Raw genomic sequence first — 12,631 nt, 5'->3', positions numbered from 1 at the left:
AAGGTGGATTTCAAGCAGCTTCCGGCACAGGAGTTTTAAACCGCATCAGGAAAAGGAAATGTGTCCGAAATTTTCATAACCATCAAATTATCGAAGTTCCCCAAAAAAATACCTCGTCTGGCAGGCCATATGCACGTGTGGTCTAGAAAGCGGCATTATCATCACAACGGGAACCATCAACCAAGAGATCTACGCCCAGGAGTGCCTGAAAGGCGGCTGCTATCATTCCTGAAGAAACATAATATGCTGAAAGAAAAAAAACTAAAAAAACTAATAAATCTATGAAATACGAGTAGCAGTTTAAATCTAACTGGCGTGGCAAAATTTAATGGAAGGAGTTAAGCGGAAGGCACGGCAGTTCGAATTTAACAAAGCAAATGAATAAATGAACATGAATTTATCTACCAAAAGAAAAATAAGAAGATTTTTTATTATGAGTTGAGATTGAAAAAAACGATTTTTTATGACCAATTTTTGCGATAATTTATAAGAGTTTTTCAATCGATTCTGCAATCATGGTTTATTCCGAAGTGGCCGGCGAGTTCGCCAGACCTGAACTCTTTAGTCATCCCTTGTCTAGAATATGTTGAAGGCCGAAGCCTGCGCTAAAGAATGAGGAAGGCAGAAATATGAAGGTGTTGAAATCCTCAAGCGACAACCTGGGTTGAAATAGCACTAGAGCACTTGCGAATTTCTTTCTCGGTTGTCTGCGGTGAATGGTTAAACTTCAAAGTTTTCTTGTGAAATTGAATGAACTTGAAATATTTTTTTAATCAATTTATCTGATTGTTTCAATGTAGCACTTCAATTGCCGGACCCTTCAGTCTCATTTTACAGCCCTTGATTATCTATGGAAAACCGCAGTGTCATTGACTAGACACGAAAACCTAAATTTATTCGAGTTTGTTTTACGCGACGTTTTATTTGAAAAAAAACGCGATTTTCGAAACAATCAAACATGCTTTAGTGAATTGAATATTTTGAAATGTACATCACGGAATTGTTTGGTTTCATAAAATCTGGTTAAGATCGTGTGTGTCCAAGAACTATCTGGAAAAAAGAAGGCAGTATATAAACGCGAGACTGGTGACTTTTGTATGACTTTTGAGTGCGGTATGTGCTCGTCGTACTATATTCAGCAAATTAACATACTGTGATAATCTCTGTGAAAGCTCATGTCCATCCGAAACTTCCTTAGAATAAAGGCCTTAAGGTCTACCAATGTAAGCGAAGGCATTATTGAGTTTCTTTTCTTCTGTGTTTATCCAAAAACTACCTGAAGTATAGTCCTTAAGATCTACCAGCGTAACCAATTGAACTAACAATATCCTTGTACCCAGTTCATGCATTCTAATTGACAAATTGACATTCACTTATTGTGAATGTTCTAAGTTATCCAAAATCTACCTGGAACTCAGGCCTTAGGATCTACCAGCATCTACATTAATGAACTTTTTTATCCTCTGCCCATACTCGTAATACCACATGACATTACAAGGCTTATTGTGAATGATTTACGTCATCCAGAAAACTAACTGGAGTTCAGGCCTTAAGATCTACCAGAATCAGTGTTGGTGATTGTCGAAAATTTGACAGAAGCTGCTATATTGCTATCTATATTGTATACAACATTTTCAACCCGGTAGAAGATGCTACAAGAACTCGAGTCTCTGAATGCATGAATTGCGAGAGAATTTTTCTACATTCCCTCGCTCCACTTCATACTCTGAGTATTTCACGGCCCTTAAAAGAATTTACAGTCTAATAATGATCGTTGCTGTGTGGAATCGCAAGTTGACAAGTATCGCAAGTTGGAGAGAATCGCAAGTTGACAAGTATCGCAGAAATCGAATCGATGATTCAACTTGATGATTCTCATACTAGGTTGCAATATTTCAAAACCCTTGTGTGGAGCATTCACATACATTTTCATAGACACAACTTATACAAAGATTATATGCACATAGTTAGAATAAGCGGCAATAGTAAAATGATTCTATCGCAGTTATCAACTGCCTGTATTGAATCGGATCGCGAAACGAGAATAAGCGACCGTTTGTTGCTTCAGAGAGGATCCCCACAGCAGCGTGCTAACCTTTGATTCTCAGAAATGTCATCGAGAGAAATTCGCTCTCGCACTGGTGTCGATTCTATGTTAAATGAGCCATGCCGGGTTTTTGTTGTTGCGATGATTTCCAACTCTCTTTGATGGCACTGATTCAATCGTTGAAGAGTTGCCAGTGAACGTTCTTTGATACGATAAAAGCCATCCTTGACCAGAATAACAAAGTGCAACAACATAAGCTGCGGATTGTTTGTGTAGATTTTAAGATCTGTTTGTACTGAAGTTCATGGATAACTGAGAACATACCTGAAACAGCTATAAATAGACAAGTAAGCAATGAGTAGAGATAAAAATAAGAACAGCAAACAAAAAATAGATATTAGCTCAGTTTTTTCAATGACTGAGTGGAAACATATATTGGAGAAGGCTCACAGAAAAGATGATTTTTTTTTTGAAAAAGATGCGCTCAGAGACAGAACTCGAACCTGCATTCACGCTACCATTTCGCCACCCTTTTGTTTTGATATATGATACCGGTCGTGAGGCAGAAAGGATTTAGATCATGTTCGATGTATGCTTTATCAAACCCCAATTGTATGATAGAGCCGTGACTATCACAAGGCTTAGGATGGCGAAATGGTAGCGCGTATGCACAGATTGCATAAGAACGTAGGTTCAAGTCCTGTCTCTAAGCGTATCTTTTTCCAAAAAAAATATCTTTTCTGTGAGTTTCTCATTCATTTGGTTTCTCAAATATATGTTTCCACTCAGTCATTGCAAAAACTGAACTTAGTTATGACGACTTCAAGTCAAACCAACTAAAATTAATGAATCGTTAGATATTAGCTGTTGCAGTTCTTGCTATGGTACAGTGTAGTCTCTAAGGACAATATTTCAAGTAGTTAAAATAATAATATTTCGAGTGGATCTCACGGATTTCGTAGTATCAGAATTTGTGTATGAACTTAGTAAGATTTTTTGTGTTATTTACACTAAAATCAAATGGAGTTGAAAACCCTTGTTTTCATGCGCGAAAACATTTAAATAGCGTGATGTTTTATTTAATTTACGCGAAATTCAATTTACTCATCCCCGACTTTACGCGTAATTTGAGGTTCCAGTGTAGTAGGGTCGTCCCACGTCAAAGTAGTGAATCAAACGACATAAAATCAGTGAAAATCAAGACATAAATACGAAATAAGAAACGAAACAAACCAAGTACTGTAACAAAGATGCAATATGTAACTATAGAATCACTTAAAAAGGTAAATCATAAAGAGATTTAAAGAGAAAGATAATAAATATGAATTCAAATATGAAAATGAATATTCAAGTAGGGTCATGACAAATGAAGAAAAATCAAAGTCGCATAAACAAAATAAAGTCCAAGTCCAAGTTGCAATTGTAACTCCATTTTGGGGTAAGTCAAATTGTGTACTAAGGGGAACATAAACGATTTTAGTTTTCTTTATGTTTCGTCTTAGACTATAACTTGTCGTAGTGTTAATGTTTCACAATTGTTACATAATGATTATTTCAACTGATGATCACATAAGATTTTCGGTTTAAACTTATTATTTTGAAGGAGTTTAAATTACTGCTTATGAAACTTAATGAGCTATGTTCTAAACCGGAGTTTTAATTTGTTTGTGCACTGCGTTCACTCGAAAAGTTTCACCCTGTCCCGAGTCACCGTCACGAAGCTACGGATTGGAGAGTGTGCTCAGTAGTCATGAGAACATTTAAATCCTGACGCCAGAAATAAATTAAATCTGGAAAAGAAAGCAATAAATTGTTTTACTAAGGAATTTCAGACGACTGACGGTTTAAATGAAGATCTTTCAATCCATTGGTTTTCATTCAACGGTCTTGAAAGCAGCGCACCAGATATTTTGCAATGAAATTTTCATTGATATTTCAGAAGCTCAGATTTCCTTAAACAAGTTGAAATGAAAGAAATTCTGCCTTGGAAGGCTACAAAGCAATGCAAAACTCTTGGGCTCTTCGTAAGTTTTAAAAATATACTGTAAAACTAAACCAATAATATAATCTGAATATTCGGTTTACAGTTTGTTGTTGTCAATCATTCGAACACCATTTTAACTATTTGTATATTTTGAAAATACATCAATTTGACCTTGTAGGCAAACCTGTCCTCACCGATGATTGAATCATCGCTTTTTGCGGACACACATTTCATGCGAAAAGATGTATGTACAAACCAACAGAGGTGCGATTTCGTTTATTATTTTCGAAGGTCGATAAAAAGACAGTCCAACCAAAATATCCAGAATATTGCTGAAAATACCATTTTTTTTCTGTAGAGAGAATGACCTTAGTATGCGCCGTATGACACGGTAAATTCATTTTTACAGACCATAACACGATCACTCTTACGAGCTGCGACTGAGATTTATAAATAACCGTCGATGTTTTTGGCAAAAGTGCCACACTCGTACTACAACAACACAATCAAAAGAAAAACACACAGGACACACGGGCCACTGCAGACGCAATCTATTCGTTTCTCTCCAATTCACCCTGAGCTGATTTGCCGAAGAAGAATATTTCACTGGTTTTCACCGCCGTCAATTTATAGTAACAACTTAGCTCATAAATCGTATCCTTCGTACCGCAGTGTACCGCCACTGGTCAAGGATTTTCACTTCAAGCTGGAACGATGGTGACCAACAGTTTCACAAGGACATCCGCCCCTTGAATCACACAGTTAACATTTTTACGGAAAATATATTTGTTCTTAGTATTCAGCACGATACTACAACATATCACATTTTTGCATCTCGCCAACATCAGTTATAAGCAGGTGAATAATACAAAACTTGCTGATAAACGTAATTGTTATCCATATTTCACTCCGCACCACTGCGAATCAAACTCGTCTTCGTACAGTGAGCCACCGATGGAAAAATCTCTCATCAAACCAAGCAGACCGCCAATCAACAATTTTCCACTCAGTACCAATACAGACGAGCACGTGCTTAGATGAAAACAACCGAATACCACTTTATCAACACATGCACGCGAGGAAAACGTGCTGTCGAAGCTTTCAAGCAAGAGTGAGACACTGAGTAAGAGATAACGAAAGTGAGATGAGAGCGAGTTAACCTTTCGGCACAAGTATTGGTTTGGTGACACTACTGCTCCCGTTTCAGCTATGGCCACCATCCCCTACCAATTTTGCTTCTCACGACTGGGATATATGGTTTTCCACCATCAATTTTTTTTTTTTCATTTTATTCGCAACTCTGTTATATTCTTCACTATTTGGATTTTACCCACAATCACATATTCTGCATGTTATTATGACATTTGAACTACATTTCATGGTTCTCCCCGTGGCAAACTAGAACTGACAAAATACATCTGCATGATAAGCTGTAATCCTATCTTCCGATTTTCGCAAGGCTCCACCGTAGGTGTGAACACTTTCAAACTTCAAGAAACGACCTTCAATAGCGAAACCAACCTCACCACACAAAGTAGTAGTTTACTGTCACCCGGGATTCCGAAACACTGTTTTAATACGAGTTCAAAATTGATGCTAATAAACCGAACGCCATCACTGAATATTCACGGTGACGACCGCGAAAATGTCCTGATGTCAAAGGCGACCAACCGCAGCCGCGATGATGATGAAAACGTTTGGCTGAAAATGAGACTGCTTTGCCTACGAGCTGACAAACAAGAGAGCTCAAAGCGTTTCGATATGCCAAATATCCATAGATCGATGCATGAATTTTCCAGGTTATCCAGTATTGGACATGCGCACTGCCCGGCACCCCTTTTTGCGCTCAGTCAACCACATTTCGGTATGCGAAGCTGTGTGTATCTTATAGTCAATAACAAGTAATAGCAAATAATTATAGCAAATGAATCGTGAACATATCGCCCACAAGTCCAATTACGAACAATGGAGATGCATGGTAATTTTTAGGAGTTGCATCTTAGTTCGAAAAATATCGAAAAGATAATTATTTCGATAAACTACTAAATCTTATTCATTTTAAAACAAACTCTTTACGATGATTGTACCACAGTATAACAATTAATTTTTCCAGAACTTCTTTTTATAAAAGATTTTTTTTTCGTTACAATATCGTATCGACTATGTATAGATATCGAATGAAATACAAAAATAGCATTTTCTTAGGCTCGCATTAGGCACAGTAACTTAGTGGTAAAGAGGAGATATTTGGCAATAAATCACACCATAATTGGAAATCATTACTAATAACAGATAAGTTCATTCTAGCACTATTTTCGAAAATCTGTGCACCCTTTGAATTCAAAATATCTTGTAAATTACTAGTACAGCTTTTTGTAGTTTTCCAGTTTAAATTTTAGATTGATACGCACGAAAATACCTGTAATTCGTGATTCAACAAGTTTAGAACCACTCGCCACAAGCCACGCACAGTAAAATCACAAAATTTGCCCGCATTTTCTGGATGTCCTTGACTGCTCCACCGCGTCGTCAAAGTTGCTGCATTAAAATCGCCCATTATTTCTCGATTGGTCGAAATTCCAGGCAATTCGGAGGTTTCATTAGCTTGGGGACCAAATCGATCTTGTTGGCAGCAAACCACTCCAGAACCACCTTGTAGTACTGGCAGTTGGCCAAATCGTACCTAAAGATGACTTTGCTCCCACGCTTGCAGGTGAACGGCAATACACGCTTTTTTCTCTGATGCAAACTTTTGGGATGTAATCGTCGAGGATGTAAGTAATAGTTCTGCTCTTAGACAACAACTGCAAATTGCTTGCCAAATCATGGCCTTTTCGACGAGCTTGTCAGCAAACATGAACTTGAATAACATCCCTACGTCCAGTTGCGATGTGACACTTTTGACTGGGAAGCCGTCTAAAATCGAGCTTGACGTATCCCTCTCAGCAGGCCGTTCCATTTTGTTGGTCTTTGAGCGCTTGTTGAACGACATATTGCACGAAATATTCGTTCAAATTGCTGGAACGGTTTGTTGTTGTTTTTCTCTTGCAAAAATAGTGTGAAAATTAAGTGTTACCTTTACATAGAGAGAAAATTTGTTGATATTCTACGTGAAGTAGAAGTATTGTGAAGGTATGTAGTGTTAGTTTACAAAATAAGTGGAAAAAACTTCAGAAATTATGCATTAAAACTAGTCCAACGGGGCTCCAACTCCTCATGTTAAAAATGGCTCAACAATGGACCTCTGTCTGCCGGGTTTGTAGAACGAAAAAAATGGCATTCGGTTCAACGGTCTGTTTCAAAATCGGCAAACAAAGGTCCCGTGTTGGCCTCCCGTTGAACGATTGATTGGACTTTCATTGAAACAATGATCCAACCTATTTCACCAATGAAAGACCAAGAGAGAGGGATGTTTAACGCACCTCAAAACACCATGCTGCCCTGCTGACTCTCCCTGATTCCAGGTTTTTCGTAGGTCTACTCAAGGCATCGACTTACCCATCACGCATCGAAAGGCATCGAATTACCCATCACGCTATACCAATTCACCTACGAAAGTTGCAATTGTTTTAAGTGAAACCCCAACCTCTTACTCCAAATCGTTACTATAAGCCAAACAAATCGGCCAAAGTACGATCCCGAAAACTGTACATGAAAATGCTAACGAAATTTGATTGCATAGAACAGGATTATTAAAGCTACGTCAAGAAAGACTTTGAATAGCTTTCTGAACAAGAATATTATAAAGCAACTGAAGGTGAAATAGTGGCAGAAATTTTATTTCTCATTCAGCTGTCAAAATTCGCAAAAAAATCTCGTGTAGTAGGTCTTCTGTTCCTATGGCTTGAAGAGCGACATTTACATCGCGACCGATATATATATATATATATATATATATATATATATATATATATATATATATATATATATATATATATATATATATATATATATATATATATATATATATATATATATGTATACACTGAGGTCTTGTTTTATGCGAAGTTTCAGAGTTATGCGGTTTTTTTTTATGCGGTACGTAAATTCGCATAAAAAAAGACTTCAGTGTATATATATATATATATATATATATATATATATATATATATATATATATATATATATATATATATATATATATATATATATATATATATATATATATATATATATATATATATATATATATATATATATATATATATATATATATATATATATATATATATATATATATATGGGACTGGAAAAAAGGCACTCCGTTTTTTAGCTCCAGGTGGTGCAGGAAGGGCATGAACTCTTCCAACGACTCCAGCGCTACTCCCAATACAAAAATAATGAGTCATTGTCAAGCGGAAGGCAAAATAGCGTCCTGCGGTGAGGAAAATGATAATAGGGAATAGTAAATATGGATTCTGTGTGACTTTTACTTGAAAAAGAAACATTTCTTTATTTTAAGTTTGACCTTTTTATACATATTCTTGTTTTCTTATCGTAACACCTTTTATTATCTCTTGAGGAGAGCACACTGATTAAAAATTTTAATTTTCATTTGTTAATCAGTTAATATATTATAAGAGAACATATTTGCAAAGTCTATTTGAACTAGGATTATGTAGTGGCTGGGAGGATGGGTCTGTTTTACATGTGACGTTGCTACGTAATGGTAGTAGCCGCATGGGTCCGCGGGAAACACCCCAGAGTCTCAGAAACCACGCCGGTGGCCCGCGTGCTACTCATCGACAGGAGTGGTCCTCCGTGGGCGGTGGTGATGAAACTTATAGAAAACTTCTTGGAATCAGCCAGGTGACGTGGAAATGTGTCGAGGTTCAAGCACTTGAGACAAGTCTCCTCATTAATTTGATATATAATTTATATGTTTCAGATTCTAACCATAACGCAAATAAACTCGAGTGTAATAGTAATATAATAGAGCTCTCAGCGACACCAAAAGTGTCTCCTGGAAAGAAATGAGTTTTCTATTTCTACGATTCAACTTTGGGTCATCAGTGAGTCAGCAGTTTATGCTGAACTACTAACGCCACCTAACGGTTCAATATAAACCGCTGAGTTTCTTCTGGCACGCCGTCACGTAGTTTCGTGTCTTTCGGCACGTTGGTAAAGACATAACAATTCGATGCAACGAAAGTATATGCAAATAGTATTAACTTTACGTCTGACCAGCAGTTTATGTTGAACCGTTAGGTGGCGTTAGCAGTTCAACATAAACTGCTGACGCACTGATTAGCCGAAGGCAAAACTTAGACATAGAAAATTGTTATGTGCACTTAGCAAAAAAAACGGTACCCATGCTGTACCTAAACCCCTAAATAAATTAAATGGTTACTATTGAATTGAACAAATGATGCGAATATAGGCCTCTTATACACCCAAACCTCCATTTACGTAACTTATATATGTATATATGTATAAATATACGTACACATGTGAGCAAAGATTTGTATTTCTTAATTCATATAAATATTGGTGAAGTAAAAGTGATCATTTATATGTATAAATATGTACACATATATGCAGACGAGTGAGTGTGTAAGCATACATACATACATATATAAGGTTCGTAAAAGGAGGTTTGGGTGTATTTGTAGAAATTCCAGGAGAACTTTCTGGAGCAGCTGATGAATATTGAGGACACACAACCACTAGCTATACGATTCGCGGCCATTCTTAAGTTTAAAGGTTATGTTTTCAAATGACGTCTATGAAAACAATCTCCGTACGACCCATATGACAAATTATATGAATATAAAAATTGTATAAGAATAAATTTCATCAAATTTTCGTTTAACTTGAATATGATATTCTCATCAATTTTGAAATGGTTATAAAGATTCAAAATTGAGTAGACATCTTTAAGTTTTTGAGTGCACTTTCATCAATGGTTATAAGTTTTCGTATGCATTTTATGAAATCGACGTGACCATTTCAAAAGGGCCTTAAAACAATTGACAGATTCTCTTTGTTTACTTTCTCTTTCGATTATATCTGCGTTATTACGCAATTGTTCGTAACATGTATAATACTATTACAAAGCTGGAGATATTTTCATTCTATATGCAAATTTGGTAAGTGAATGTGAAAATTTAGGTGTTATTAATAGAAGAGAAAGTAAACAAAGAGAATCTCTTATTGGTTTATGTACCCTTATGAAATGCTCACGTCGAAATATCGTCTGCATACGATCCATATGACACATCCAATGTATATAAACTATGTAATGGGATAAGTTCTGTCGGGGTTTCATTTAATTTGTGTATGAAATTCTTATCAATTTTATTTTTGTTACGCTGATTTACACTTCACGTACATTTTAAATAAAGATTTTGAGTTCCCATATGATATCTATGAATAGGGTAACAGAGGTATTTTGGCCCACTTTAGGATTGATTTTATTTTGGCCCACTTTGTACAAATATCCACCAAATGTTGTGATATCTTTGAAAAACCCTTCCGCAATAGGTAATTCAATATGATAGGCATCAAATTGATGCGACATGGGTTACTTAACATGGATAAAATCCGATAAAATGGATAAAGTTTGTTAGGTGGGCCAAAATATATGAAGTAGCCAAAATACCTCTGTTACCCTATACGATGCATGAGATCTAATTAATATAAATACAAAAAATTTTCAGTGTGGGAAAGATACATTCGATTTGTTTACTTCGCCCTTCTTTGAAAAACAACTGATTTCAAAACGACCCAGTTAACTTGTCTGGAATTTAATTCGAAATTCAGTATTATATTTAAATGGATTCCGAATCAGAATCGATTGTTCCATCTGATTCGGAGTCCATTTGGAAATCACTGTATTTCGAATCAAAATCCAGGCGAGTTGACTGGGGAGTAAAAATTTCTATCATGTCCCTACTACATTAGAAGGAGAAAGTATAGTAAAGAGAGACTTTTTGCGATTACACGTTTCCTGGCAACAAAAATGTATTCTGTCAAACTTTGAAATTGTTTTTGACTTCCGTTTCGATTAAGGATTTTTTTTTCAAAATGCCAAAGAATAATTTATCGCAACGTTATAATTATTTTCTACATTTAAGAAATAACATGGTCGACTGTAAGAACATAATATAGATATAAACGATATTCCAATTCGCTAGTAACAAAAATATTTCAGATGCATTTTGTGAAACATTTTGGTCTCCTTTCCATTTGGATCTAATAGACTGTCGAACCGAAATCGGATATGCTATTTCACCAAATGAAGCAAGTATCACATACCAAAAAATAGTGGATTCGTAAGTAGCTTACTGATATTTTAAAAAATTGAAATCAGCCAGAAAGAATATCCGTTTCTAGTCATAATGAGTGGATTGAGCTAGAATACCGTACTGTTGAGCACAACGTAGATTCAAATTCAGAAACCAAACCAGAAGATTTAGTATCGAACAAACCTATCGAAACTTACGAAAAACCATACAAATGCGAAACATGCAGTAAGCGTTTTCGTTTTCCCAATCAGCTACGCAACCATTGGATTTCTCATACCGACCAACGTAATTACACCTGCGATTGTGGTAAAAATTTCAAGACTAAAACCTATCTAGGGATCCATCGTCGTAATACGGGGCACCATAATTGGACTGTAACCTGCCCTCACTGCAGCAAACCTTTTGCGAAGGCTAGTTATCTTGCTCGGCACAGCACAGTGGCATGTCAAAAATATTTGATTAAACGTAATTCTTTGTAATCATCAGTTATGCAAAACAAATCAACATCCCTTGAATTATAATCACGTAACATAAATTATGTTCAGTTATTTTTCATTTAGTGCATCTAATTATTTAATCGGTAATCATAAATTAAGTTGAAGCCGTTCAAAATAAACGATATAGAAAAGGGTCATCATAAACGGTACCAACATGTGAAAAAGACAAATAGTACGATAGGCACCTGCAAATGGTAAAAGATTTAAAGCTTAATTAGATTGATTTGACTTATGTGCAAACATATAAAGTTTTACCAAATTAACCTGACCTTTTAAAAAGTTAACGCTGATTAGTAATTTGGAAATATATAGGCGCTTGTGTTCGATCCACTTTTTGCTCCTATTCTTCAATCGAAGCTGCACAATTTTGCTGAACGAACGATAGACGATTCTTCAAACAACTGTTGAAACTAGTGGTTTATGTTTAGTCACTCAATTCACACAACTTATCGTTCGAAAACACTAACGGCGCGACCATCCTCTGCCAACATAATTTTAGTTTTGGGGCCACAGTTCGGTTTAATTAGAGTTTTGTATATGATCAATTTTGTACACTGACGTACTTTTGTAAACCGGGAGGTTTTCTCCTGAAGTAACCCAATGTAATTTCTCTTCTGGTATTGATATTGGACACCCCTAAACCCAAATGTACAAGTTCTTCTACCACCTTACTGTCGTAACTGTTTCTTGATATTCGTGGTATGAGGCGATGCGTTCCTTCTTTGGAGTTTTATATCTTTATAGCAAGTACTATTCGTCTAACAGCAATCTCCAGGGCTATATATGTTTCCATAATCATCAACGTCACCAACAAAACCTAAACTCTGAACATACTCTGGGAAGATCGTAAGGTCGT

The 12,631-nt window shown here is 36.0% G+C and overlaps 1 protein-coding gene across 4 annotated transcripts in view; it reads right to left on the bottom strand.

Moving 5' to 3' along the window:
• LOC131427450 (uncharacterized) overlaps window positions 1–5,791 on the bottom strand; it is a 54,359-nt gene extending 48,568 nt beyond the window's left edge. Inside the window, exon 1 of one of the 4 annotated variants that reach the window (XM_058590639.1) lies at window positions 5,553–5,791. The gene's annotated coding sequence lies outside the window, so the exon portion shown is untranslated. Of the gene's footprint in view, window positions 1–4,698; window positions 5,160–5,365; window positions 5,477–5,552 lie in introns of those variants that run through there. The other 3 variants (XM_058590642.1, XM_058590645.1, XM_058590643.1) reach the window with 3 other exon arrangements.
• Window positions 5,792–12,631: the final 6,840 nt, after the last annotated feature.

The sequence above is a fragment of the Malaya genurostris genome, chromosome 2 (genome assembly GCF_030247185.1).
Source record: "Malaya genurostris strain Urasoe2022 chromosome 2, Malgen_1.1, whole genome shotgun sequence".
Classification (NCBI taxonomy): domain Eukaryota; kingdom Metazoa; phylum Arthropoda; class Insecta; order Diptera; family Culicidae; genus Malaya; species Malaya genurostris.
Note: the sequence above shows the minus strand (reverse complement) of the source record. Positions and strands in the feature narration are given on the sequence as shown.